We start from the raw sequence: 25,842 nt of genomic DNA, 5'->3' as shown, positions 1-25,842 counted from the left end.
AGCTATCTTCAACAAGTCCTAGCACCAATTAATGAACTTTTAAACTATTTTATATCCATGCTTCTGAACTTTTTTTGAGAATAGCTGACACACAATGTTACATTAATTTCAGGTGTGATTCAACTTGTCTATGTTATGGATAAAAAGTATGTGTGTTCGCGCACGTACCTGTAGGTGAATAGGAATGTTATTCAGCCATAAAAAAGGACGAGACCTTTGCTGTTTCTGACAACACGGATAGACCTAGAGGGCATTATGCTAAGTGAAATAAGTCAGACAGAGAAAGACAAATACTATATGATTTCACTTACACTTCTGAACTTTTAATTCCCCAAAACTTTGGGACTTTGTGACAATATAAGTTACCTCCCTTTTTCTCTTTCTATTCACTCCCTCAAAATAGCATAATGAGTTAGAACAGTAATTTCAGTTTAAATCTCATGAGACACAAACTATAGTGGTAAGAATTCTACAAATATGACCACCCCTTTCCAATTAAGAAAAAATACCCAAGTGACATTTAAGAATACAAAATGAAGAAAAAGCCAATTACAGATAACTACCTGTCATGCTCTAACAGTCCGCTAGCTAGTAGTTGCTTTAACACTTGAGCATGCGAATGTTAATCAACGACTAACTTTGTATGACAAATTTAGACACATGTATTCAGCCATAACTATTAAGCACAGCCACAAATTGTTTTTACTAAGCCTAATTTTGTTCATTTCTATTTTTTGCAAATAAATATTATCTTACATTCATGTATATTCAAATATTCATATTATTCTACTAAAGTTAATGAATCTATCCTACAGTTTTGAAGGAGAATCTGGAGTATAAGCAAAGGCACTGGCTCTATAATAACTATTTTGTGGACTTTACTATGTATAGTTAATATTATGCAAACAGAATTTCATTTAGATACCATGTTAATCACTTCCACTTTCCTTAATTTTAAAATAAGGCACAGACCACTATGAGATAGGAAATATGATATATATTATATATTATGATATAAATAATTTTTGAAAAAGATGTTTTCTATGGACATCCGCACCCCAATTTATATGCTAAATTTAAGTATTTTATACTCATAGAGTTTCTTTAATAAATCACAATATAATTTCATGTCGAGAGGTTATTTAGTAAGAAAAAAAATTATAATAGCTCATATTTATTAGGCACCAGACACTGTCCTAGGCAGTTTAAGTACACATCTTCACATTTAAATTTCAAACCATCTCTTGCCACAGGTACTATTATTTGTCACTTTTGACAGGATTAAATATGATAAGTAAATAACCCAAGCTCACATTGCTAGTAAACAAAGCCATCAGAACTTAAAGTCATTCCAACTCCTGAGTTAGTGCTTTCAACCAGCATGAATCATGCTTCCCATGGAGTACTTAGGAAGATTATACAGTGAATGAGATAATTATAAACATTTCTATATTCCTTGTCATAATATATTATAATATTTTCCATACTTTCCATCTCACAAAAGGTATTTTCTTTCCTATGCTATAATGGGCATTACAATGTATGTAATTAGATAAATAAATACAATTCAATGCCTGTTTATTTGGGAAAAATATATTTGCCCTGTCACAGAACACAGTTCCCTTTCATTCTCAGATATTTTACATTTACCGTAATAATACTCTAAACTGCTGCAAGTTTAAACACACAGCAGGAAACTGCCTAGTAAAGACAAAGAAATCTGTTCAATATAGATTTAATTACAAAGGCATTTAACTTCACTGGTAGCAATCATTACATGGTACTTCACACAACATTAAATGGAGAGCCTGTTAGGAAAGATAGATTACCTCAAAACTGAAAGCCACATACATACCACTAAATTGTTAGACATTTTACATATTTTAGATGGTTATTTCTTCAGTCAAAGACCAGTCCTGTTCAAATGCCTCAGCTTGACCTCAAATTCTCTTTGGAAGTAAGTTGGATAAATCATATACTCCCAAATTAAATGCTTATATTGTACCAAGTTAAATATGTACTAAGAAAGTATAATATTCAATGATACAGAATTAATAATACACATTACTAAAAAGGACTCCTTGCATCTCTAATAGATCACATTATGCTCTATCTACTCACTAACTTCATTGAAAGCATTACTTCAACTTAATTTATATAGCTATTTTAAAGGAAATGCCATTTAAACTTCATAATATACAGTCTGCCTCACACTGTTTTAAGCACATTAATGGTAGGATACAAGTCCTCAGGGGCATACATATAGAAGAAACAGGACAGTGCAATCAATGCATCAAGGTTTTGTCATTGAAAATGACTTTAACACATATAAAGGTGCTTTAGAAATGTGATGAAGAATTGGAGTTGAACCTCGTTCTTAAGAGACAGCCAAGTGTGAAACCATGATGACCAAATACCAACATGAAGATCAGAAATTAAGGAACAGGACAATAAACCAAAAGTCAAGGCAAGAATGAGAAGTGGACAGATTCTGAGAAATAAATGGGGCATCTGCCACTCACCAGTTCTGGTCGGTAGATTCAAGATTCAAAAATACGTAGGGCTCACTTCATTAAATAGATGGCAGGATACAGAATTGGTGATATTTTACTGCATTAAAGTCTTCATGGTTACATTGACAATAGATCACCTTATTTATCAATACAAGTAAAAAGTGAAATACATAGGTAAAGATCAATCTAAGTAAACTTCCTAATCACTGGTTAGAAATTAAAAATCAGCACCAAATGAAATGTATGCAATAGTCAGACTATTCAAAAACTTTGGATTTTGTAATGGGGGATAGGGAGGATACCTTTGTCAGAGACTCTGGCCCAATAATAAAAATGGGAGATGAGAGATGGAAATGAGAAGGAAGAAGGGAGAAACTTGGAGAGAAAGAAGGGTGACTTTAACAGATTTGTCTTCTATAATCTTTTCTTTACTATATTTCAGATTGTTTGATTTTAATTATTTTTAAAGATTTTGCATGAATTTACTTTTTTCATGTTTAATGATTTGAAACTATTCAGGGTAGGTATAAATTAGACATATAATATATTTATCTGTGAGATGATAAATATCTTTATTCTCTCACTGGTTAAATTACAAGTCATTAAACAATGAAATTCCATTTTCTACCACTTAACTTTTACAAATGAAGAACTGTCATCTTTCACATCCCTCCTCCAAAGGATACATTAATTGACTTAGAATTTTATAATCAATAACAAATATGACATTAAAAAATCAAAATGATTTTAATTGTGTTAATTGCTCACTGATACTCATCTGGGTATATTTGAGGAAACAAAGGTGACACTTTCATCATTAATAAATACATTGGGATATATAAATAACCGAACCCAGGGGAAGTATTTTTCTTCACTAATTTGTGGCCCATCTTTCACTGAAATAATAAGAAAGCAGATAGCAGTCACCCTAGTTCAATGGCACTTTACCATTCGGGGGTCTTAAGATTGGTGAAAGCTGCAAGTTTCTCTCCAGAAATATGCAGTTAAATATAAACACATTTCATAAATCATTTTGGGTGGTGAAATTGGTGGCAGCAGTGGAGTCAGGAACCCAATCTCGAGTACTAGCTCTCATCTGCTTTCCTATTCTTTCTTTCGAATAGTTTCACAAAGACATATTTCTACGAACATTGTAATTCTCTGGCTGTAACATGCAAATACTAGTATTTCCTCTTTTTTAAAATAAATTGTTGGACAATATTCAACAAATATCCCTTGACATTGTCTTTAAAATGGATTATCAATCTATCTCAGTTGATAACCCTGTCCCTAATAAACTGAGTATTTCAGTATCAGTAAATAAGCAAATGAAAATGTCTCACATTCACATGTCACCAGTTACAGTTATAGGTCAATTTCAAAATAAATAATGATGCAATTAAAAGTGCATTTGCACTCTACTAGCTGTTTAAAATTTTATATAGTTACCCTGTGAGATGATTTTTGGAAATGAAGTCACTTTTAAACAAAGAAAACATACTTAAAATATGTCTGATGTATAGTACGTACTCAGTAAAAATTTGTAGAATAAATGAATTAATGTTGCTCTTGGGAGTCTTCATTCTGAAGACGGGATGTGTGTGTGAGTGTGTTTAAGGGTAACCTGTATAACATTTCACTGTTTTCCTTACAGTAATCTTCCTTGTTCACATTTAATGTTTTTACGTATCTTACTCTAGTAATGAGAGATCTATCTATCTATCTATCTATCTATCTATCTATCTATCTATCTATATGGTATCAAGACACTTTGAAGTAGTCAAAATACATTAGTTTTTCAACTAGAAGACAGATACCATGGGAGTCTGCAGATCTATAGAACAACTTTTATATATTCTCTCCATTTAAACAGCTGATACTGTGACTAATTTAACCTTTTCTCAGTGATTCATGTTCAACCTTTAGCAATATCAATAAACGCAAGATTTCAAGCCTCAGGTGCATGCCCTCAAGGGTTCTCAAGTTGGCTATGATAGATTGTTTTTTATATTAAACAACCACAAAAAACTTTTTAAATTATTTTGTCTCAATTTTATGTGTGTTTTTTTTTTTTCTTTCCTGTTCTCTTCCTCATTATCAACTGGGAAATATTCCAACTTTGGGTTTGTTTTTGTCTACACCAGCCAGCCCATTTTACCTTCCTCAAGTACTGTGTCTGGTCTGCTTTCAAGTAGTACACAGAATAATTACGTGCAAATTAGAATAGATAATTAGGTGTTGAGTAAAGTCCTGTGAATAAAATATCTGACTTTGCACTTTTATTTTTAAAAACTGCTGTTGTTTTGTATTAATTGTATATAATTACAATGTTCGTAGAAATACGTCTTTGTGAAACTATTCGAAAGAAAGGATAGGAAAGCAGATGAGAGCTAGTACTCGAGATTGGTATATCCATGTGTCATATTTTACTACTATCAACACGATCAACATTAAGAAGACCCATTCTTATCTTTGGCTAAGTGTATTATGTTCAAAGGTTATCTCTGTGCTGGTCATTACCTTGTTGCTTTCCGACCCATTCCCACTTCCTCCCCTGGTCTGTTGAATGGTAGATTTGACCAGGGCAGGCACTGGAAGATGGGCTGAAAGGGAAAAAACAAGGTTTTTCTCATACCTCCCATTAACCTGCCTTAAGTGGCATCTTTTCAGATTGAACAGCCATTCCCTCCATGGGTCTAGCTCCTCCTAGCTTCTGGGGTCTGGTAACGCCATCTCTTCTCTATATTTCCTAGACCTAGGGGTAGTATCAATGGTATTAATGTGCTCTTATTGCTAATCCCTGGGTTACCTCACCATCCCATCTGGTTCCTGAACTCTTCCAGTATCTGTGTGAATACTTCCCTGTATGGACCTTGGCTGCACAACCCATCTGCCTGCCGAGCTCCTTCTTTGTCAGCTCCTTGACAAAACCACAACTTTAGCATCTCTAGCACATGTTAAATTTTCAGGGAGAAAAGGTCTTTAAAATACCTATAGTTAATCACAATAAAAAGTTTCAGCTTTTTGTAACAATTTTAAAGTCAGGATACAATGTCAGATCTTAGTGAAAAAGTGAGTGATTGGCCTAAAAGATTTAATGTTACAAAACAGGTTTCATTTATAATGGTTCTACTCAAAAACTAATTTTTTAAATGAAATGTTTTATAACAAATAAAATACCACACATCCATCTGTACCAATGTGTATTCAAACCAGACAGTCTTTATACTCTTTATAAGTGATTATAAACAGAATGGTAAATCTTGATACACATTCATGTATTATGATCAGTTTCTAAACCTCATGTGCACCTAATATCATGTCACAACTATTTTTTTGAAGAATGTACTTTTAAGTAGGATCTTATTATTAAAAATTTTTAATGCATTTTGCTGGATGCCTTGATCAGAACTGAATTATATAATTAATAAGTTTTCATATACTGATATCTTCAATTGACTACTTCCAGTATACTATAGTATTTTTAATCAAAATAAAACACTCTTGCCACATTACTATAAAACTCAGTGAAAATTTTGCTAAACAAAGAGTGTTTTCCAATTCTAAATTTTGTTTTAAAATGTGTGTTTCAGCCCAAGTGTTGTTACAGGTAGTCTTCCCTCTATTCAAAGTATCTCTCTCCAACAAGTGTTTTTATCATATTATCATAAAAATAGATGCTCCATCAAGAATCTTCCCACAATTAAGACTTCTAACTACAATTTTAGAATTTCAAAATTAAAACTTTTACACAGTCTATGTTCTCATTGTTTATTTGCTGAATTCTTCCCTTGATTTTTTAGGTGGAGATTTCAATGTCTTCATTTTCATACACTTAGCGTTCAATAATCAAAATTGGCTAAAAACACTCAAAAGTTGAAGTTCTCAGCAGCTGACTTACTGAATATTTTGATTAAGTGTTTCCAACTGACCGAGCAAAATGCAATAAATATTTATAAGACTCATTTTAAAAAAATGTTTAGTACTATTATCAGACATTTAGATTGATCAATAAAGTGTTTTATGAAGTCTCAGATATTTTTAAAATCTGATATTATATGAACAGCCAAGAGAGAAGGCATGTTCTGCTTTGCTGCAATATTTTTTATAGTTCAGTTACTCTGTTTATATGTAAAAATACTTTTAAGTTTTGTCAATACAGCTGCTAATTTCATCAGTGATGATCATAGCTTATTTAGATGTAATTATGAATTACGTGTTCAAATGAGCCAATTCCAAATTCATTTTTGATCTATGGATTTCTTAATTTAACAAGAACATTACTTTTACCATAATGCTATAGACCACCAAAATGTACACTCCAATCATTGCCACAAAAGCAAATACACTTATCTTTAATGTTAAACTTTTCACCAAATTCACAGTAGCAATCACAATATTGTCAAATTTTCATCTTCAACAGTGTGAGCTCCCAGGTATATCTGATTTCATGTCTCAGAAGGAAAATACTATTGTTAAAATCAACTGATTTTCTATTTGATTTCTATTTCTGTTTCTATAACTTCTATTCTAATGACACTGATATAAAATCAGCATCTCTCAAACATTTGTGAAGCTCGTCCTCTGATGGTGAAACCAAACACAACAGCTGTACACATAAAACTGGGAAATGAAAAAAGCAAATAAAAATACAACTGTCACTCAATCTAAATGAAAAGTCATGTTTCACAGACTGATGTGTAAATGTACCTTCTGCAATGGCACGTGTTAAATTATTGTCTTTTTCTACAATTCTCTTAAAATAAATTATAACACTTTGAGTAGGTGCTGATGCTTTTTTGTGTATCTGTGTCTTCTGATTTTTATGTGACCATAAAGTACCACCACTGAAACTACGTATAGACATTACGTACAAATTACACGATCTTCATCAACTTTCTTGAGATTTGAAAATTCAGCCCTTAATATTTAATTAATCATGCTCTTTTATTTTTAAATGTATTGTTGTCAAAGGGCATACTGCAAGATAAAATGCTTATCAAACAATAAAATAAATATGTACTGTATACTTGCACATTATGATAAACGACAAAACCACCATAGCAAGTGTGCTCAGATTGTTCTCTATATGTTCTTTTTTTTTTTAAGATTTTATTTATTTATTTGTCAGAGAGAGAGAGAAAGTGAGAGGGAGCGCACAAGGCGGGGGGTGGGGGGGTGGCAGTGGGCAGAGGGAGAAGCAGTCTCCTCCTTGAGCAGGGAGCCCGATGCAGGCCTCAATCCCAGGACCCTGGGATCATGACCTGAGCCTAAGGCGGACACTTAACTGACTGAGTCACCCAGGTGTCCCATGTTCTCTATATGTTCTAAAGAAGAACTTCTCTGGGACACATGGGTAGCTCAGTTAAGTGTCTGCCTTCGACTCAGGTCATGATCCCAAGCATCCTGGGACTGAGCCCCACGTCAGGTTCCCTCTTTCTCTCTATCAAACAAATAAATAAAATCTTTCCTGGAAACCTATAAACTACCAAGACTGAAACAGGAAGAAATTGATTTTTTAAACAGGCCAATTAATTATGAAGAGATTGAGTCAGTGATAAACAACCTTCCAAAAACCAAAACTCCAGAACCAGACGGTTTTCCTGGGGAATTCTACCAAACATTCAAAGAAGAAATAATACCTATTCTCCTAGAGCTATTTCAAAAAATAGAAACAGAAGGAAAGCTACCAAACTCATTCTATGAGGCCAATATTACCTTGATCCCCAAACCAGGCAAAGACCCCATCAAAAAGGAGAATTACAGACCGATTTCCCTAATGAATATGGAAAAATTCAAAAATCATATGATTCTCTCAATAGATGCAGAAAAAGCATTTGACAAAATACAGCATCCTTTCCTGATTAAAACCCTTCAGAGTGTAGGGATAGAGGGTATATTCCTCAATCTCATAAAAACCATCTATGAAAAGCCTACAGCAAATATCATTCTCAAGGTGGAAAAGCTGGAGGCCTTTCCCTTAAGATCAGGAACCAGACGACAAAAAGGGATCAAAGGTATTCAAATGGGCAAAGAAGAAGTCAAAATGTCTCTCTTTGCAGATGACATGATACTCTATATGGAAAACCCAAAAGAAGCCACTCCCAAACTATTAGAAGTTATAGAGCAATTCAGTAACGTGGCAGGATACAAAATAAATGCTCAGAAATCAGTTGCATTTCTATACACGAATAACGAGACCGAAGAAAGAGAAATTAGGGAATCCATCCCATTTACAATAGCACCAAAAACCATACGTTACCTTGGAATTAACTTAACCAGAGACGTAAAGGACCTATATTCTAGAAACTATAAATCACTCTTGAAAGACATTGAGGAAGACATAAAAAGATGGAAAGATATTCCATGCTCATGGATTGGAAGAATTAACATAGTTAAAATGTCCATGCTACCCAGAGCAATCTACACTTTCAATGCTATCCCGATCAAAATACCAAGGACATTTTTCAAAGAACTGGAACAAACAGTCCTTAAATTTGTATGGAAACAGAAAAGGCCCCGAATCTCCAAGGAACTGTTGAAAAGGAAAAACAAAGCTGGGGGCATCACAATGCCGGATTTCGAGCTGTACTACAAAGCTGTGATCACAAAGACAGCATGGTACTGGCACAAAAACAGACACATAGACCAATGGAACAGAATAGAGAGCCCAGAAATGGACCCTCGGCTCTTTGGGCAACTAATATTTGATAAAGCAGGAAAAAACATCCGGTGGGAAAAAGACAGTCTCTTCAATAAATGGTGCTGGGAAAATTGGACAGCTACATGCAAAAGAATGAAACTTGACCACTATCTCACACCATACACAAAAATAAACTCCAAATGGATGAAAGACCTCGATGTGAGACAGGAATCCATCAAAATTCTAGAGGAGAACATAGGCAGCAACCTCTACGACATCGGTCAAAGCAACCTTTTTCATGACACATCCCCAAAGGCAAGAGAAACAAAAGATAAAATGAATTTATGGGACTTCATCAAGATTAAAAGTTTCTGCACAGCCAAGGAAACAGTCAGAAAAACTAAGAGGCAGCCCACAGAATGGGAGAAGGTATTTCCAAATGATGCTACAGATAAAAGACTGGTATCCAAGATCTACAAAGAACTTCTCAAACTCAATACACGAGAAACAAATAAACAAATCATAAAATGGGCAGAAGATATGAACAGACACTTTTCCAATGAAGACATACAAATGGCTAACAGACACATGAAAAAATGTTCAAAATCATTAGCCATCAGGGAAATTCAAATCAAAACCACACTAACATACCACCTTACGCCAATTAGAATGGCAAAAATTGACAAGGAAACAATTGCTGGAGAGGATGTGGAGAAAGGGGATCCCTCCTACATTGTTGGTGGGAATGCAAGTTGGTATAGCCACTTTGGAAAACAGTGTGGAGGTCTCTATTCTGTTCCATTGATCCAGCCATTGCACTACTGGGTATTTACCCCAAAGATACAGACGTAGTGAAGAGAAGGGCCATATGCACCCCAATGTTCATAGCAGCATTGTCCACATAGCTAAATCATGGAAGGAACCGAGATGCCCTTCAACAGATGACTGGATTAAGAAGATTTGGTCCATATATACAATGGAATATTACTCAGCCATCAAAAAGAACGAGTTCTCAACATTTGCTGTAACATGGACGGCACTGGAGGAGATAATGCTAAGTGAAATAAGTTGAGTGGAGAAAGACAATTATCATATGGTTTCTCTCATCTATAGAACATAAGAACTAGGGAGATTGGTAGGGGAAGAAAGGGATAAAGAAAGGGGGGGTAATCAGAAGGGGGAATGAAGCATGGGAGACTATGGACTCTGAGAAACAAACTGAGAGCTTCAGACGGGAGGGGGGTGGGGGAATGGGATAGGCTGGTGATGGGTAGTAAGGAGGGCACGTATTGCATGGTGCACTGGGTGTTATAAGCAACTAATGAATCATTGAACTTTACATCAAAAACCAGGGATGTACTGTATGGTGACTAACATAATATAATAAAAAAACATTTAAAAAATCTTTAAAAAAATAAAGAAAGAAGAACTTTCAGTCTTTAATTTCACCAATAATAGTCCGTACTGAAATATTTTTCAGTACACCTAACCTACAATTTTGCATATTCCCAACTGTTTCTACCAACTTGAGAGCTGATGACTTCAGGCATCAAACAGGCCTCCATTCGGGCCATGGCACAATAGCTAATACACCAACTGTCCAGCAAGGGCAGTAGAAAATACATTTCTCCCATCACCACCTAATATCATCTTGGGTATATAACTAAACTTCCTCTCAGTTCCCTGGTCTGTAGAATGAAAGTTATCTCCTGCGCCAGAATGCATTAACTGTTGATCAGGTGAATGCCAAGACTATTGGATCAAATACACTCAAGAAGTGTCCAATGAGGAAAGGATCTACATGTACTGAAGTTATATCTAATAATATGACTAGAGCTGAATTTAGAGGAGGTTTTAAAACTCAGCTGTGGATGCAGTTTTTGTTGTTGTTTTTAATAACTGTCCCTTTATTTGAACATTTGATTTCCCTCTAAACACCTTAAATTCCAATGAATCACTAAAATTTCAACTCACTTTGGGAAATGAAATAACTCCAGCTTGGGGTAAGGAAAGTTGAAGAAGAAAGAAAATACTGAAAACATATGAAACAAGAAGAAACTGGGACTACGACAATAAAGGAGAAATACAGAGAAGGAATGGGTAATAATCCCTCATTACTATCTATCCATTATACTTTGACCATAGCCAATGTACATACAAATTTAGCTTGGATTTTCCAAACTTTTATCAAAGAATAACTTCACAAATGAAATAACAACATATTTATGATGGATGAGTTTAATTCTTTTCAAAAAGAAATTGTTTTCTCAGGGTTCAGGCAATTACTCATTGCAAAAATAGCAGGAGATGTAAACAGTGACAGCTGGACATAAACTGAGCCCCCAAAACATAGGAAATTGGAAAGGATATTTTCTACGCTGTTAAAATTAAAATGTGTCTATTTTTCAGTACAATAAAAGCTTATTTATGGCATTTTGACTCATGTAAACTGTTATTGACCCCAGGGGCTATGTCACAAAGCAGTGTTCATAAAGTGAAAACTGAAAAATCATAACTGCACACCCAATTTGATACCTCTCATTGAGAAAAGGAAGTTGTACACAAAATAATTATTTTAAATTTCAGTAAGGAGGCATTTGTGATTTTGTTACTACTCATTCAGAAACATCACTTACAAAATAAGTAACAGGAATAAGAAAACTGAGAATGTCTTAGAAACCTTAGGTGCTCTAATAATTCCCCAAATACTCTATTTCTATAAAATAAATTGTAAAATATAGTTTATAAAAATCCTAAAACGTTACTTTTGTACAAAAAAAAGCCCAGACCCTGAAAACTCAGATCATTAAAAAAACATTTCCTACCCTGACAAGTGTTATCCCCAGCCCATGTCATGTATGCTTCAAAGACACCGTTTTGTCTTTCTGTTTCTCTATATTCGTGAGGATAAATGACATAATATGTGTAAGGAGCTTGAGCTCCTAGAAAAGATGCAGCATATGCATTTTATCTATTTGTAGCCACTACTCTATAATTTTTTATTAAACCCCAGATTTCTCAAAACACATATGTCAAACTTTTGCCTCCTAAAATTATATTCAAAGCTTCAGTTGAACTGTCCCCTTTTATCACTTTATCTGTAAAAGATAGGTGAAAAGACCAGTACAAAGTCAAATGGAAAATAGGAAAATGCTAGTTTTTGAACGTACATCATGATTCCTTCTGAGTGACTGAATTAAATTGAAAATAATTTTTCTTTTAAGAAAAGAAAAAAAGTCTTTTATTTTGCAAGTCCCGGTCATGATAAAAACTAATGTTTGAAAGTGTCTCCACCCAATGTGATAAAAGTCAGTACCTGTGTTATGCTTCTCTTGATGTTCTGTTCTTGAAAGAACTGATCTTTTCAACAGAAAAATTTTATTATGATGTGTTGTATGTGGTATCATAATAATTAAACAATTGGATTTTTTTTTAAGATTTTATTTATTTATTTGACCGAGAGAGAGAGACAGCCAGTGAGAGAGGGAACACAAGCAGGCGGAGTGGGAGAGGAAGAAGCAGGCTCCAGGAGAACAGGGAGCCTGATGTGGGGCTCGATCCCAGCACCCTGGGATCAGGCCCTGAGCCAAAGGCAGATGCTTAACCACTGAGCCACCCAGGCGCCCCTCAACAATTGGATTTCTTTGCAAAAGGAAGCCACATTTTCTACCAAAAATTACTGAAGAGCTGACACCGAGCATCACTTGAATATTTTTCCAAAGGTTTAGTTTCAAATATATTTGAGCATTTAAAAGCTGGAAGAATCTTAGGAAATAAATCTGCTAGCATACATTGCAACATTTACTGCTCAGTTAGCGGCAGTGATTTGGATCAGTAATCAAAATTGCCATGAGACACAACAAGCTTCACCCAGTACCGGGTTATTTCATGACAAGGAAAAGCCAGGACAAGGAACATGTCATAGAGATCCACACCACAACAGAGGCTCCATGACTATACTCAAGACATTTGTGATTAAGAGAGGCAAGTGTGGGTGTCTGTCAATCTACAGAAACCATTAGCAATAAATTCCCTTCAACATTTAGGCACTGTCAGTCACAGAGTCCCTCATTCTCTGGTATAGCTACTTCTCATCGATTTCAGCAGTTTGTCAAATATAACTTACTCACTAACCCATCCCTAGGGTCGGGTACTGGTGCTTGGTCGCAAGTACCATTTGCTGTGAATCTGGCATTCCTTGAGTTTGAGTCACAGGAGGGTTGGATTCAGCATCCAATTCCCAGAGCTCTGAGGAAACATCACAGACCATCTCCTAACCATTTCTTTCTATCGATAAACTAAAAACACCAGCAGAAAGAGCATCTACGGCCCTGAGACATATTTGCTATTTCTACTTCCATTTCTCTCCATTCATTTGGCCCTGAATTTTCTTCATAGGACTGTGCATTCCCACTACTTATTTACAATGACCCACAGAAGATTCTCTGGAATTACAAGATCTGATTCAAAAGACTGTTCTCCAGCTAAAGCATATCAATAATACCAAATACTCCCTGTATCTCGAAATTCCAACCACTCGTGTACTTTTCCATATCTGCTAAGAAAGCCAGATTCATCCTCTTGACTGGTTTTAAAACCATTTTATTTCATTTTGTCTTAAGATTTTATTTATTTAGTTGACAGAGAGAGAGAGAACAAGCAGGGGCAGCAGCAGGCAGAGGGAGAGGAAGAAGGAGACTTCCCACTGAGCAGGAAGCCCGATGTGGCCTCCATCCGGAGAGTCCGGGTTCATGATTTGAGCCAAAGGCAGACGCTTAACCAACTGAGCCACCCAGGCGCCCCTCTTCTATTTTTAATAGAAACTGCCTTTTTCTAGTTATAAAATGATTACAAGCTAATTGTAACAACTTGGGCTATAAAAAAGGACACAAAGAAGGGAACAGAAGTAACTCGGATTCTCACAACCCAGAGAAAGCCACTGCAACTTTTTTACTCACGGGAGTCCTACCTTGACAAGGTCAGGAGGAGACATCTTTGAAATTGTATCAGTGAAGAGAAGACAAACAGGTGGCCTGGGCTGCGGTGCAGTGTTACTGCTGGCCCTGCCTGCCCACACGCTTCCAAAGGGAACCCTTCCCAGTCTCAACCTCTGGCACTTAGGTATCCATGCTCCGGATCAGGTGGGCCCCTTCTCAAGGGCAGACCTCCGTGGGTGTTCCCGTGATTCAGAGCCACCCCTCAGGAAATTGTCAGAGTAGTAGGGAGACTGGGATGGTGAGAGGGTGGTACTGAAGGTGAAAGAATGCCATGAGATTGATCCGCAGCTGTGGAAAACCCAACGCATGCACAAGCCGCAGTATGAGAGAGCCGGCGAAAAGGAACAGACGCATAAAGGAAAGAAAATCAACACGCTGTGGAGGGGAGGGGCTACGTGCCAGATCGACAGCCTTGGGCACGACTTCCCAATTCCAGTGCAGGTCCTTCTGCAGCTGTAAAGAGCCCCAACTTTCCTAAAGTATCTTCAGTTAGTTCTTTTCCTTGCCACATAATGGGATTTGCCATGTTTTTAAGGTAAAACATGCAATATACATAGAATAAATTATGTAATATACACATAATAAAATTGCATATGCCTATAATAAAGTGTGAATGCCTCAATTAATGTTGACTAAGCAAACAATCTTTATACCCATTATGCATATGGAACATTATCTGCACCCCCAAAGCCTCCTTCCTGCCACCGCCCAGTCATTACCTCCTTCTAAAGTTAACTCCTATTCTTATGTCTATCAAATACATTACTTTTGCTTGTGTTTGCACTCTGGAGAGATGGAACCATACAGTGTATGCTCTTTTATGTCTGACTCACTCAGGATGAATCATCTTAGATTTTTCCATGCTTTGAATGTAGCAGTACTTTGTTCTTTCTCCTTGCTGTGTAGTATTCTGTTGTGTGACTATACCACAATTTGTCTCCCAATTTATTAACCATATATAGGCTTGTAACCTTATGCCTGAACATTTTATGTTGCTTAACAGCAAATAAGACCACCCCAGGCAGTTAGGTTCACATGTCCTGCATATTCCTGCCAGAGCTGCCTTTACTGCCATGGGTCTGCAGCTGCTAAAATGGTGTAAGAAGGTCAGCCAAGGGGCGCCTGGGTGGCTCAGTCATTTAAGCATCTGTCTTCAGCTCAGGTCATGATCCCAGCGTCCTGGAATTGAGCCCTGCATTACTCTCCCTACTCGGTGGGGAGCCTGCTTCTCCTCTCCCTCTGCCATTTCCCCTGCTTGTGTGCTCTCACTCTCTGTCTCTGTCAAATAAACAAATAAAATCTTAAGAAACAAAAACAAAAAAATGTCAGTCAGTCCCTGCTTCCACCTCAGAACATACACTTTCCTTTAGACCCCACCCCTCCATATTGGATGGCTCCCCTACCCCATGTTGAAACCTTCCCAAAAAACCTTTCAGAATATAGACCCACATAAAATCAGGAATTAGGCTGCAGACTATCCCTTCCTTCTTCTCCTCTGCATCTAAGCATTGTTGAAAATAGAGAACCCTGAGCAGATATTTCACATCTCTTTTACACTGTGATTGCCAAAAGCTCTTAATCTTTCACATGAACTACCCAGAATTTCTTTCAGATTATTGCACAGTGTTATATAGTTCTCCTATGAAAGGGAAATGTGTGGGGCATCTGGGTGGCTCAGTCGGTTATTTGTCTGACTCTTAGTTTCAGCTCAGGTCATGATCTCAGGGTTGTGGGATGGAGCCCTGTCGGCATGTAGTTGGGCTCCACGGCTTGGTGGGATGTCTGCTTAAGACTCTCTCTCTCCCCTTCCTTGGAAAACAGTATAGCAGTTCCTCAAAAAGTTAAAAATAGAACTACCCTATGACCCAGCAGATGCACTACTGGGTATTTATCCAAAGGATATAAACAGTGATTCGAAGGGGCACATGCACCCCAATGTTTATAGCAGCAATGTCCACAATAGCCAAATATGGAAAGAGCCCAGATGTCCAGTGACAGATGAAAAGATAAAGAAGATGTGGTGTGTGTGTGTGTATGTGTGTGTGTATGAATATTACTCAGCTATCAAAAAGAATGAAATCTTGACATTTGCAATGACATGGATGGAACTAGAGATGGAACATAACTATTATGTTAAGCGAAATAAGTCAATCGGAGAAAGACAAATAGCATATGATCTTGTTCATATGTGGAATTTAAGATACAAAACAGATGAGCATAGGGGAAGGGAAGGAAAAATAAAATGAGATGAAAAGAGAGAGGGAGGCAAACCATAAGAGATGCTGAACTCCAGGAAACAAACTGAGGGTTGCTGGAGGGGAGGTAGGTGGGGGGATTGGGTAACTGGGTGATGGGGATTAAGGAGGGCACTGATGGAATGAGCATTGGGTGTTATATACAACTGAAGAATCACTGAACTGTACCTCTGAAATTAATAATACACTGTATGTTAATTAAATTCAATTTAAAGAAAGAATTTAAAGAAAGACCCTTTTTCCCTCTGCCCTCCCCCCGCTCGCTTTTTCTCTCTCTTTCAAATAAATAATCATTTAAAAAAATGGGAAATGAGTGACAATGCCTATTGTCTACATCAATTTGCTGACATCTGTACATTTTGTGGAAAAAAAAATACATCAAACATGTAGGGGAGAGCTGGCACATTTCCTACTTTCAGAATGGATGAAGATGTTATTCTTATTTTTTATTATGTTTTGTTATTTTGGTGAGTTGCTAGGAGGAGGTTAGAAGCTTGTTCTTATGTCCCTGTTTTTCCTGGAAGTTTGAGTTCATTTTAGAGTACAACGTGTCAAAGCAGTATTACAATTGAGGTGGAAAATAAGTAGTAATAATAATTAACTAATAATCAAGTCACAATTCTCTTAGAACAAAGCAACACAACCCTTCTGAGGAGGTTACTCCTATATAGTCTCTAATTTTCAGACACACAAGTAAATAACAAGATGAACCTAGATCCCTTCTTTGTTCAGTTAACCACAAAGCCCCTGAACCCTTCATCCTGATCAATACATTTAGCATTTAGAATTAATTTGAAAGTGCACATATTCTTACACATGGAAAAGAAAACATAGAAGGTCATCTTTCAAACTAATCATTAAATTCAAGACACTGATGAATTGGGAGTTCTGACGGGGGGTGGTGGATTTGATGGAAGAGATAAGTGAAGGTATTCAGCGCCTAAGACAAGGAAATGAAGATCCATTTTCCACGTCCACCACCACTGCCTCCCAAACTGGAGCAGGGGTTCAGAATAAGAGTAAGGAGAATCAAAAGCAAATTTCTGTCACATAAATCGCTTTTTCCTAAAGCAAGAGTGTCACAATGTGGCCTTTCTTTCTTTCCCAAGTCTCAATAAAAATCAAATGTAAAACCTGACTAGAATTCCAAAGAATGATTTTGAACTTACTGAAAGGAATGTTGCATTGCCTCCCCCATAAAGATTCTAAGTTAAAGAACCTCAAAGCCAGACTGCCAATAGGTCTTTCACAAACTTTTAATGATCCATGAAGTTATTAGAGAGGTTATTTCATAAGTAGAGTTTTTTTATTAATGTAGTTAATGGACATAAACACTTTTCTGTTTCATTTTTTGCCCCTTCAGGATGCAAACATTAAATTAAACTTGTCCTATTAAAATACATTTAGACCACACACGTCTTTACTTCAGAAAGTAATATAGAGCTTTAACACTGTTGTCTTTTTCTCCCAATTCAAAATCTCCTTATTGAAACCTTAAAAATATTCATGGTATTTGTTCGTATTTTACTGCATTCTGTATACTCAAGAAGTTTTCATTCTGTAATTCTAAAATACCACATATTTGTCTAGGGAGCTAGATGAAATTATACTCTTAGAACATAATGTATGTGAACATAATGATAATTATAGGTCTGCATTGGCTTTCTAAGGAACAGTCTATAGTGATGGTAAGAATATCTGGTAATAGTATCTGTGTTCTTATTTGTTAATGCAAACAGGGCACAACCTTGGTGGGGAGTTCTTATACCATTTAAAGTATTTAATGACTTTGAAGGACCTTTCATTGCAGTATCTGTGAATTCCTTCAGAATACATACCACAATTGGGTTTTCAATAATTACAACCTCATTCTAGCATTTAGGCTGCAAATGTAAGAATTATTACATTGTCCTCTAATTATATCATTTGTGAGAATCCTCTAACTCTTATGTGAAGAGATGGCTCTTCTTTTATCTACAGCTGATATCTGCGTTGTTGAATATGTTTCTTTTCTCTTAGGTAAGTAAATTTTAATAAAGACCTGCATAGGAAAATTTACCAGGAAACAATTTTAAAGACTTTTAAACATTGTAATCTCTTCAAAAGATGTATTTTTGAACACCTGTTACTTCTTTCATTTGTTGGGAGCTAAATTATTTGCTGAACTATAAGCATAACTGTTTGGGGGCAGTACACCTAATTCAAACCATAAACAATTTCCTGGGTAATCTTTACCAGTAGGAAAGAAATGTTACAACCTTTTATGTCTGAATCATTTTAAGGTATCTAAAATTTAGATTCCAATACCACATTTAAACCTGAGATGCTTAGACATGACACATGATTTAAATATGCATTTTTACCTCCAGATTTTGGACTCCCTTTGCCTGATAGATGAGAAAGGGATGTCCTAAGCAGAGAGGAACCAATCCCAGAAGTGAAGAGAAATCTCAGATTATGTACCCAATATGCCTCTGCAGCAGTTATCTACCCTCATAGCAGCAGAGAAGTAAGCGATGATTGGAGAAGTAATACAATAAAATTATGTATATTTCAATTATGTCTTTAGAAAAAGAGACTCCCAATGCTTTGTTTCATTTTTATTAGTAATGAAATGCACTCTGTTAAAACGATGCCCATTCTTAACCACTGTAGTCTTTTACGTATGAATAAAAAGAAGACAGAGACAAGTTGGGCCAAAGTGATGATCTATAGCCCAGCTCTCTGCTCACCTGGATAGCGGATGACAGCAGTGTGATTCTTACCAATTTGTCCTTCCCACTCTACTTCTCAGGGAGCAGAGAGGAATCTATTCAACACACATGGGTTTGAAAGGTAGAAATTAGCTGACAAAGGCATGAGAAAACATGAATTTGAATTTGAAGGTAGCAAGGTTCATAATGTTTTCATGGGACAAGAAATATGAAGGTAGCACAACTAGGAAGGTTCAAATTAATAATTGTTTTAATTCTCTTTAATGCAGATATTTATAAAATAGACCTATGAAATTAATATAAGCAAGCTATAGGGAAAAATATATAGATATATTTTAAGGTTTTATTTATTTGTCACAGACAGAGAGAGCACAAGCTGGGGTAGCTGCAGGCAGAGGGAGAAACAGTCTCCCCACTGAGCAAGGAGCCGGATGCAGCGCTCCATCCCACCACCCTGAGATCATGACCTGAGCAGAAGGCAGATGCTCAACCGACTGAGCTACCCAGGCCTTCTGGAAAATATATATTTTATAGAGGACATTTTACATATAGAGACGGGAAAGAGTTAAAAGGTGAAAACCGTTAAATGCTTGTTTGCTTTTGCCTCAACCACAGAAGCTGTGGGAGCAGCAATCTGTCATAAAACTTTAGCTTTAGTTTCCAAACTTTTTCTGAAGCAAGAAAAGATGACAGTGTTTTGAAAGGGAAAGACTAAAATCTTTAAGTTCTCAGAAATAGAAATCCTCTATTTTATAGAAACTATCTGTTTCCTGAGCAGAGTCATGCTAAAGGCACCCTGCCAAGGAGATAGACTTCTTGCCACCCTAAGAATATTACCAGGAGAGTATAAAAATCAGCCCTTCTATCACATAGGCAAAAGCAGAGCAGATCTGAGCTAACTTAGAACAGTCTGCAATTACTACTCAGGCTTACCTCATCTCACATTGGTAAATTCCAGGAGAAAGATAACTTCTTTCTTGCTAAAGAAAGTATAAATCCCATAGGGGAATTTTGTCTAGCCTATTTGCTCATATGACTCACCCACAGCCAAGCTCAGGGGGGTTGTGTTGAAAATCTCCTCTCCAGAACCCAGGGAGTAGGGGAAGAGCACTTCCCCCAGGGAGAGACTACTCTGTCTCCAGAAGATGGGCAAGGGCCTCTGGTCAAAAAAACCACAAGCAATGTTCTCCACAAGTGACAAGGGAGATATGAGCACCACTGGAAGGAGATAGGAATAACAATATCTGACTCACTTCTCCTATGCACTTGCATACTTTAAATATTTAACAATTTTAGTGATTATTTAAATTACGAAGATAAACAGAATAAAATGGATAGTATGGCTCCTTGAAAAAGAGTTCAGAAAAAAGGGAAGATTTAATTCAGGATGCTCTTCAAGATGAGGAGCCCAGGCTTCTTCAGCCCTAGGTGGGGAGGAAGTTTCCAAGGCACTCACTGGACAGTTATTGCTTCTGAGGAACATTGGGTCCATTATGAATGTGAATTGTCCTTGAAGACCCTGGGTGTGATGAGCCATAATCAATGGAAGGGTTGATTAGTTAGCAGCCTGTACACAGAATGGATTGGATACTCAGGCCATGCAGTAGATAGAACCAAAATCTACTTTGAGCCTGATTGGCATTGTATCTACCCCCTAAGCCTCACTCAGATTCTATCTGTAGCACCTGTTTTCAAAATATTTTGTAGCAATATGCTCTATTCACTTTTTTTTTTCCAAATGAAATTTTACTCAGAAGCTCAACATATATAAATAAAAGTGAAGCTATTGGCGTTCCGTGTGGGAGGGGACAGGAGCACGGTCTCTCATATCCAGCCCCAGCTTCCTCCTGCCACCAGCCTTGAGGCTCATGCATGGACAGTTCCAGTAGACAAAGTCAGTCTCACAGCCAATGAAGGAGCAGAACATAGTTGTTAGGATTGCTGCTCTGCCTTCTTCCAACTTCTAGTCTGATGATATGAATTTAAAAGAATAATTTTAAAATGTGGACAATTTAGCTCACCCGAATTCCCTCTGACACTAAACATATCATTACAAAACAAGCTGAAGAGCAAATCTATATGGGAAAGTTCAGAACAAAGCACAGAATATCTGGAGAAGAAATTTTCTGTTAGCAGTAGATATAAACTATGGAAGACTTGGATGAACTGAAGCTTGGACTCTAAATCCAACACGCCAGAGGAGCACAGCTCTCCCGGGGACACAGCCACAGGACAGGGCCTAGAGATTTTTTGAAATCCCTGCAGAGAGAATGCCAACAAACAGTTTAAGGAGGTTAATCAAAGAATTGGAAAAACAAATTTCCCATTTGGAAGTATCTTTTAAACGAACTGATTGCAAAATAAGATTTCAAATAGCTTTCTGGGGGAAAAAAATAAGTCGTTGAATTGAAATTAAAATGGAACAAATTTATCATAGTGCAATATGTCCCAGAATAACCACAGAGATCATTATTTATACTCTTAAAAATACAAGCAGCAATTGCTTTTCTCACGCTCATGCAGTTAGAAAATTAAAGCGTGTATAAAAGTAGCTTTCTTAACTAGGTGGCAATTGCTGCAAACCACAGGTAAATCTTAGTAACTTGAGGAGGGCTTTGTAAAAGCTGTTGTAATGGTGTTTGCTTCAGAATATACAAAGGCAGTAAATATTCTCATAGCCCTAAAGCAACTTGGAGACGTCATCTAATCCACTTACTTCTTTTAAAGCAAAATTAGGCCGTCACATGGAATAGTTTTCTGCTCCATTGAAAATACTTTGAATCAGGAATTTATGACAAAGGACTTGGATGATTTCATTCATCCACTGAGCAAATAGATAACAGGCAATGCTGGCATCTATCTTGGGCATTAGGGAGGCACGGTGAATTAGATACAATCTCCATGAAGAATGTATAGTCTAGAGAGCAAAACAGGTAAAGAGATCATTTCAGTGTAATATATGCATTCTGAGAAGCACTTAGGACATTGTCTTTGGAAATAGGAGATTGATATTTAATCTCTAGAAGAGGATATTCAAGAAAGGGTTTACAATCGAAACGGAGACCTGACACACACGTTTGTCAGGTGAAAAGGTAACTGAAGGTTTGTTCCAATGCGACAGGACCAAATATGCAAAAGCCTAAAGCTATACAGGGAGTTGGCATATCAGACACTTAGGAATAGTTTGGTGTGGAGAGGTGTGTTACGATACCAGGTTGGTGAGGTAAGAAGAACCTAGGTAATGGAAGACCTTGAATATCATGTCGGAGATTTGGGGCATTATCATGTAAGCAAAGAAAAAGCAATAAGGTTTTTTAAGCAGAAAATGCATTGGATCAGATCTGAGTATAAGAAAGATCATGCTGAGTGGGAAGAGAAAATGGCTTGAAGATGGGATAAGACCAGAGGCAAGCAGAGCAGTTAAGGGACTGTTGCAGGAATTCCTCAGTGAGAGGATTCAGAATTCAGTTCAGATCAAACCAAGATAGCAGTAGTGAGGACAGAGAAAACTGCCCTAATCCAATTGTTCTTTAGAAAGCATAGCAGATAGATGACTTCACAACACACAGGATATGGAGAATAAGAGCAAAGAACTGGGATGCTGTGTGGATTTCTGGCCTTGGGACTGCGTGTCTTTCGATAAGGAACAGAGAAGAAGCAAAGCCGGATTAAAGATAATGAATTCAGTTTTTAATACGCTGAATTTAGAGTTCTTATGATTCATCTAGTAGAGAATCTTTATTCGTATAGTTACCCTCTTGTTGAATGCAGCTGCATGATACGAAGTGGGGTAGGAGAAGAAAAGATTACGTAATGAAGGCAAATAATGATGAAAGAAGAGGGCAACTGGAAAACGAAACACTGAACCAGAAATGAAAAAAGGACCCTTCTCGATGAAATGTAATTACATAATCATACTAATGTAAGTGTCATCATTAGTTTTTTCAATATACAAGATCAAAGAAACCAGCAATGTCTGAATTGAGTGCCTGTGTAGCTTTCCTATAGGCGTGCAGACCTGTGAGTGTACAAAAAAAGTCAATGAATACGTGGGTTCTCCAAGGACCTTTGGGAGAGGATTTTATAGAGAATCATAGAAAGGCTGTTTATCACGTACAGGATGAGTTGACGGGACCTGACTGGCCTTAGTGTCTGCATTCAGATCATAAGGCCATAGTGCACATGCAAATTGCCCTTAAGCACACTTGATGGTGCGTTTTCTAGGACTTCTTGCCTGGAGTTTTCACGCAAAGCAAGGTACAGGCTCTAAAGACCATGCTTATTGCTTATAAAACTCTTTCTTGATCAATGTTTTTTCCTAACAATTAGTTCTTGGACAGAATGCAAATATTAGTAGTCTTGGGTTTAATGAACCTTCTCTTCCATATAATGTGTAGTAGGCAATTGTTGTCAATCTTGACAAAAGTTAAAGATTAAATAGAAACTGCAAGAGGGAAGCGCTCAACGTAAGAGTTACAGATACAAATATCTACACTTTATAAAGTAGGGGATAAACACTAATGTTTCTAATTGGCAGAATAAAAGGCAAAGGTCTAAGAATATTATTTAATGTTATAAGACTTTAGGACCAAAATGATAATATAGCCACATTGGAAGGAAGGAAGATTGTTAGTTATAAGTGGGCTAAATCCTCATCTATCTTAGCAAGTTGTTAATAGAAAATATCCAAAAACTGATAATCAAGTGTTTCTACTACACACATGATTTGCAGATATGTAGGGAATGTTCCAGTGACAGAACTGTGAATGGTGGTGACGTAGTAGTGGGCTACACTTACCGTGTAAGCCCTCTGATTTGTCAACCATAAGCGAGTACGACTTTTGCAAAAATTTTAAAATATACAGAAAAAACGTATGCTCTGTCACCTGAAAGATTAAAAGTAACTCCCAGTTGGGCCAGAGTTGGACTGTACTCATAATAATGGCATTCATATGAGTTAACAAAGAGTGTGTCATACGTGACAAATGTGCAAGTGTGCACTATCAATGTGAAAAGAAAATCAAGATTTAACCAACAGACATGGGGAAGAGTGATTCAATATATATTAACTGAGAAACTTTGCTTATGATCACATGCACTCAATTAAGGCCTGAATGTTTGCCCCCTCCCAAATGCATTTGTTGAAATCCATACCCCCAAGGTGATGGTTTAGGAGGTGGGGACTTTGGGAGGTGATTAGGTCTTAAAGGCAGAGTCCTCGTAAATGGGATTAGTGCCCTTGTAAAAGAGAGCCCAGAGAGCTCTTTTGCCCCTTCCTCCAGGTGAGGTTACAGTGAGAAGAGAGCTGTCTATGAGAAAATGTGTTCTCACCAGACACTGAATCTGCCAGTGCCATGATCTTGGACTTCCCTCCTCCAAAACTGTGAGAAATAAGTATTTGTTGTTTACAAGCAATTCAGTCTGTGGGATTTGGTATGGCAGGCTGAAAGAACTAAAACACACCCCAGGTTCTCATTCCAGACTCACCAAGCAACCGTTAGTTTACATACAATCAGATTTCTTATTCAAGCTAGTCTATAGAGAAACTTTTAACAGAAGAATCTGGGTCTGTGGAGAGTTTTATTTTACTATAAATTAATAATTTGTCATTCAGAATTATACTTTAGTCCCTAGAGAACCTAGTTATTCCAAGTTAACATCTTGTCATCTGTTCAGCTCAGACAGACTAACAAAAACCATATTCCTTTTCATGGAAGACTGAGAACACGATTGTGAACAGTTTTTAACTTACAGAACTCTTGTTAGACAACCAGTGAGTGTTTTTTGGAAATTCCTGGGCTTTGCAACACTCAACTTTCTGCCTTCAACGGTTTGAACTAGGCCTCCCATTTTTTTTTTTTTAAGCTCAGTACACGTTTTTGCTTGACTCCATCTTCCTTGTTGTCTACCATGCTGCCAGTCATTCATTTTTCAATAGTCTACACAGAATTAGTGCTCTAACAAGCAGGAAACAGTTCTTGGGTCACCACCTCAGTGCCTTTTGATTTGCTTGCAACTTTCGAGAAAAACGCTGAATAGGTTAACATAACCAAACATAAAATTAAGTATGGCATATCTGGATCTGGAAAAAGTGGGTCCCTCTAGGGCAAGCCTTTTACTCAGAAGTTGCTGTCATCAGAGGCAGATTTACTATGAAGCTAATGGAGCTTAACTTTAGGGCACCTCACTTAGATGAGGCTTTTGCAAGGCCCCAGGGGGTTCTCTTGCAATGTATTCATTTAATCACTGGTTTTTCTCAAGTTTTGAAAACTGCTATCTCTTCCTTCTCTGACTTCTTCTCCATCACAAAACCTTTGGAGTTACGTAGCTATGGAGTGCCAATGGGCATTTTAAAATCTGGCTAAGGGAAAGCTGAGTTAGAGATATATTTACTTGGTCCAATGTATGTATGTGTTACAGTTTTTTCTATGTATGGTTAAGTTGTTGCATCACTGAAATTAATGTGTATATCCAGAGATCATAATGTGATATGAACATGTCCTGTAATTCCCAACACAGGACATTTGTAAGTATAGAGAAGAAATAAGGTTTGAAATGTATGGAGCAAGAAGTTAGTATGTGGAAAATTCCTCTAATTATCAAATACATAAGTTCGAAGGAGAAGACTAAGTTCTAATTGACAGCAATCAAAAATGAAAGTTCTATCCCTTCAGGAATATTCTCAGTAATCTGGCATATATAATTATCAACACAACAAAT

Source organism: Ursus maritimus, unplaced genomic scaffold, assembly GCF_017311325.1.
Source record: "Ursus maritimus isolate PB19 unplaced genomic scaffold, ASM1731132v1 scaffold_29, whole genome shotgun sequence".
Lineage (NCBI taxonomy): Eukaryota > Metazoa > Chordata > Mammalia > Carnivora > Ursidae > Ursus > Ursus maritimus.
This window is presented reverse-complemented; position numbering follows the sequence as displayed.